This window comes from Chlorocebus sabaeus, chromosome 22 (assembly GCF_047675955.1).
Source record: "Chlorocebus sabaeus isolate Y175 chromosome 22, mChlSab1.0.hap1, whole genome shotgun sequence".
Classification (NCBI taxonomy): Eukaryota; Metazoa; Chordata; class Mammalia; order Primates; family Cercopithecidae; genus Chlorocebus; species Chlorocebus sabaeus.
This window is the reverse complement of record NC_132925.1, coordinates 33,903,700-33,909,699: the sequence shown is the minus strand read 5'-3', so window position 1 is coordinate 33,909,699 and position 6,000 is coordinate 33,903,700.

Below are 6,000 nucleotides of genomic sequence, written 5' to 3'. Positions count from 1 at the left end.
ATAATAACACTCCCACATGTCTCTTATTTTCCATCTCCTATACACACAGCTCTCTGATTTCCAGGGGGAGCAATAAAAGCTAATGGGAAAAGGGGGATGTTTTCAGAAATATGGTGGAGTAGGAAGCACCAGGAATCTGTTTCCCCACCTAGACAACAATTGCACTGCCAGAGTCTGCCTGATGTAATTATTTTGGAACTCTGGAATCTATTGAAAGCTTGCAACTTCCAGGAGAAGGCTTGGATGGTAAATTAAGTTTATTTTGGTCATGTCAGCTCTTAGCATAATAGCAACTACCCATTCCCCACTCCCAGCAATGAGGCATACAGCTGTGTCTGAATTCTTGGAGCAGCTTGCAGGAGCCAGAGTGGGCAAAAAGAACATTGTCCTCCAAATAGAGGGGAACTATGGTCTGATTATTGATTGCTCCTTCTGATCACAGAGATTCAGACAAAGGAGCATGCTACCACAGTTGTTGCACCTCCCCCACTGTTATAAGCCCCTCCCTGTCTGGATATAGTAACTTCAAGAAGATTTAAAACCGGGTGCGGTGGCTCATGCCTGTAATCCCAACACTTTGGGAGGCCAAGGTGGGTGGATCAACTGAAGTCAGGAGTTCAAGACCAGCCTCACCAACATGGAGAAACCCTGTCTCTACTAAAAATACAAAATTAACCAGACGTGGTGGCACATGCCTGTAATCCCAGCTACTTGGGAAGCTGAGGCAGGAGAATCACTTCCATTTTTTAAAAATCTACCTTTATTTTTCTATTTCCCCCTTTTGGAAGTCAGACATTAAAGACTAGGACATTAAAAAACAATGCACATAAAGGGAAAATTAGAAAGTGACTGCACTTACCTAGGGAAAGGTGCAGGTTTAGAAAAGAAACCTTAAATTTGCACATCAGGCTAATCCTTGACACAGAAACAATACATAACATTTTTTTAAAGTAGTAAACAAAACACTAACAGAAAAATGTGCAAGCCCTGGGGAAGAGGGAGAATCTGATTTACAGAGTTACCATATTATTAACTTCAAATGCCTGTTTTTCAACAAAAAAATTATAAGACACCAGCCTGGGCAACATTGTGAGACTCAACCTCTATAAATAAATAGATAAAATAATATTTTCTAGGCATGGTAGGCCTGTAGTCCTAGCTACTCAGGAGGCTGAGGGGGGAAGATTGCTTGAGCCTAGGAGTTTGAGGTTATAGTGAGCTATGATCATGTCACTGCACGCTAGCCTGGGTGACAGACCAAGCCCTTGTCTTTAAAAGAAAAAAAAAAAATTACAAGGCACATGAAGAAACAGAAAAGTATGGCACATTCAAAATTTTTTAAATTAATCAACCAAAACTATTCCTGAAAGAGACCCAGTGGCAGATCTACTAGACAAAGACTTTAAAACACCTAACTTAAAGTCTCAAATAACTAAAAGAAGATTTGGAAAAAGTCAAGAAAACAACCTGTGAATAAAATGGAAATATTAGTAAAGAGACAGAAACACTAAAAAGAAACCAAAAAGAAATTCTGAAGCTGAAAATACAATAACTAAAATTTTAAACTTCACTAGAGAAATACAAAGGCAGATTTGAGCAGGCATGAAAAAATCAGCAAACTTGCAGATACAATGAAAATTATCAGTCTGAGGAACAAAAAGAAAAACGATTGAAGAAAAGTGAATAGAGCCTAAAAGACATATGGGACACCATCAAGTGAACCAACTAACGCACTGTGACAGTACCAGAAAGAGAAGGGCTAAAGGGTGAGGAGAATATTTGAAGAAATAATGGCTGAAAAGTTTCTAAATCTGATGAAAGACATAAATATAAACATCCAAGAAGCACAATGAACTTCAAGGTGAACCCACACCAAGACACATTATAATCAAACTTCTGAAATAAAAGGACAAAGAGAGAATCTTGAAAGCAGCAAAAAAGAAGTGATTCATCATATACAAGGGATCTTTGGTAAGAATATTAACAAATTTCTCATGAGAAACTTTGGCCCATCAGGTAGTGGGACAATGTATTCAAAATGCAAAAGAAAAAAATACCTGTCAACCAAGAATTTTATATCAGTACAATTGTCTTTCAAAAGTGAAGGAGGTCAGGTGCAGTGGCTCACACCTATAATTCCAACATTTTGGGAGGCCAGCGTGGGCAGATCACTTGAATCAGGAGTTTGAGACCAGGCTGGCCAACATGGCAAAACCCTGTCTTTACTAAAAATGCAAAAAATTAACCAGGTACGGTGGCATGCCCCTGTAGTCCCAGCTACTTGCAGGGCTGAAGCAGGAAAAGAAGGAGAACATTGCCAGATAAACAAAAGCTGAGGAGCTCATTACTACATTACCACTAGACCTTCCCTGCAAGAAATATTCAACGGAGTCTTACAAGGTGAAATGAAAGGACATTAGACAGTAACTTGAAGCTGTATGAAGAAACAAAGAGCTCAATAAATGCAAGAACCATTATAAAAGCTAGTAGTATTATCACAATAGTTTGTAACTCTACTTTTTGCTATCTACATAATTTAAGAGACTAATACATTTAAAAGAAAACAATCATTAGTCTAAAAGCTAACATTGTTGTAAATTTGGTTTGTGGCTCCATGTTTTGTTTTTTATATTATTTAAGAGACTAATGCATTTAAAATAATTATTAGTTTATGTTTGGGGTCACACAATATATAAAGGTATAATTTTATGACATCAACAACCAAAAAGAGTGAAGAAAGAATAGTAGAGGACCAGATATTTTATATGTTATTGAAGTTAGACTGGTATAAACTCCAATTAGAGTATTATAACTTTAGGATGTTAAATGTAATCTCCATGGTAGCCAAAAAGAAAGAGTTAAAGAATATAAACAAAAGGAAATAAAAAGGAGCTTAAACATTTCACCACAAAACATCAACTAAACACACACAAAAAAGAGTCATGCAGAATGAAATGCGGGAAAGCTATAAGGCATATAGAAAACAAATAGCAAACAACAGAAGTCAGTCCTTCCTTATCAGTAATTTCTTTCAATGTAAATGGATTAAACTACCCAGTCAAAAAACAGAGATCAGCAGAATGGATAAAAAACACATGGTTGCTGGATACACTGTCTACAAGAAACTAACTTTAGATCCAAAGACACACACACAAAAAAATAAAAATAAAAATAATAAAAAAGAAAAAAGAAAACAAAGATACAAGTAGGTTGAAAGTGGAAAGATGGAAAAGGATATTCCATGCAAATAGTAACCAAAAGAGAGCAGGAATGGCTAGGCAAATATCAGACAAAAATGAATTTAAGTCAAAGAATTATGAAATAAAAAAGGGTATTATATATTAATAAAATATTTAATACAACAGGAAAATAGAGCAATTTTAAACATTAACATGCCTCATAACAGACAATCAAAATACACGAAGCAAAAACTGATAGAATTAAAGGGAGAAAAATACAATTCTACATTAATAGTTGGAAACTTTAACAGTCCACCTTCAATCATGGTTAGAACCACCAGACAGAAAATAAGTAAGAAAATAGAGGATATAAACAACAGAATAAACCAACTAGACCTAAAAGACATATACAGAACATTCTACCAAAATGACAATAATATGCACATTCTTTTCAAGTACACATGGGACATTTTCCAGGATGGACCATATGGTAGGCCACAAATTGTGTCTCAATAGATTTTAAAAGACAGATATCATACAAAGTCTTCCCTGATCACAATGGGAGGAAATTAGAAATGAATAACAGAGTAAAACTGGAAAATTCACAAATTTGTAGAAATTAAACAACACATTTTAAACAACCAGTGGATCAAAGAATAAATTACAATGGAGATATAATGCTCATGAGGATGTGGAGAAATTGGAATACTCACGCACTATTCATGGGAATGTATAATGAAACAACTGCTGTAGAAAACAGTATGGTAGTAGCCCAAAAAATCAGAAATAGAATTACCATGTGAACCAGCAATTCCATTTCTGGATATATATCCAAAGAGCTGAAAACAGGATCTCAAAGAGATATCTGAACACCTATGTTCATAGCAGTGTTATGCACAATAGCTAAAATGTGAAAGTAATTCAAGCGTCATCCATAGATGAACAGATAAGCAAAATGTGGTACAACTGAATATTATTCAGCCTTGAAAGAAAGAAAATTCTGACATATAGTTCGATATCAATGACCTTTGAGAACATTATGCTAAGTATAATAAGCCAGTCTGGAAAAGACAAATACAGTAGGAGTCCACTTATATGAAGTACTTAGAGTTGTCAAAATCATAAAAAAAGACAGTAGAATAACGGTTGCCAGGATTTGGGGAAAATGGGGAGTTACTGTTAAATAGGTAAAGAATTTCAGTTTTGCAAGATGAAAAGAATCATGAATATGAACAGTGGTAACGGTTGTACAACATTATAAATGCATTTGGTACCACTGAAATGTATACCTAAAATCTGTAAGATTATAGATTTCATGTTATGTGTATTTAAAACAATAAAAAATTGAAAAATATAAGAAAGTGGAAAATAATAAATTATTTGTCTAGCATCTAGAGATGCATCTGTTTTACAGGCTTGTTCTTCACACCATTTGTTGCTGCATCTTTAATAAACAGTGGTGCACCTTAAGATGAAAATCCTGGATTCAGTTAAGTCTAGGGTGGTGGCCAAGATTCTCCATTTCTAACAATTTCCAAAGTGAAGTTGATGCTGCTGGTCCTGGTCCTTGGCCCATATTTTGAGGAAAAAAGGTTTTGTAAAATTTGTAAAGGTGAAATAGACAGCATCTAGGTTCAAACAAACACACCAAATAATTGAATAGTGATTTCCTCAAAATGAGATGGGACTCAATAGGATTTGAGATGTGCTCCTTCTGAATACTACATGTGCCATGTTTTAGAGAAAATGAGTCTCAGATTATCTATTATCTATTGCTACATAACAAAATTATTGGTTTAAGACAACATCAAACATTTATTTTGCCCATGAATCTGAAATTTGGGCAAATCTTTACAGAGGTAGCTTGTCTCTGTTCCACATGGCATCAACTAGGACAGCTCAATGGGGGACTGGTGGAGCTGCTTTCAAAATGACTCACTCATGGCTGGCTAGCTAATACTAGCTTTTAGCAGTGAGCTCAGTCAGCACAATGGTCTCAGTTCTTCTCCACATGGCTTCTCCATGGTCTGCCTGAGCTTTCTCATAACATGATGACCGAGCTCCAAGAGCAAGTGTCTCAAGAGAACAAAGTAGAAATATATGGCATTTTTATGAGCTGGCCTCAAAAGTCACATAGCATCACTTCTACCACACTCTGTTGGTAGACACAGTTATGAAGGCCTACCAGACTCAAGAAGAGAGACATAATGAAGGCTCCACCTCTTGAGGATGGAATGGCAAGGTTCTAGAAGAACATGAGGAACGGGGCATATCATCATCATCATCTTTGGGAAATATAATCTGCCAAATCTATCAACCCCACATCCTTTTTGAACAAATGATAAATTAATTAAAATTCAGAACTCTCTAATTCTAACCGATCATCGCTTCTATTATATGTATTTTGGAAAAGAAAAGAAATATAGAAGAGATTGGAAGAAATTGAGGAAAAGTTAGAGGAATAAAAAATCAAGCCGGGCGCGGTGGCGGGCGCCTGTAGTCCCAGCTACTTGGCAGGCTGAGGCCGGAGAATGGCGTGAACCCAAGAGGCGGAGCCTGCAGTGAGGCGAGATGGCGCCACTACACTCCAGCTTGGGTGACAGAGCGAGACTCCGTCTCAAAAAAAAAAGAAAATCAAGTAAGGTAGGTGTGGTGGCACATGTCTATAGTCCCAGCTACTCGTGAGGTGGAGGTGGGGAGGATTGCCTGAGCCCAGGAGGTCGAGGTTGCAGTGAGGCGTGATTATACCACTATACTCCAGCGTGGGTGACAGGGTGAGACCCTCTTAAAAAAAAAAAAATTAGGGAGCAGTGGCTCATGC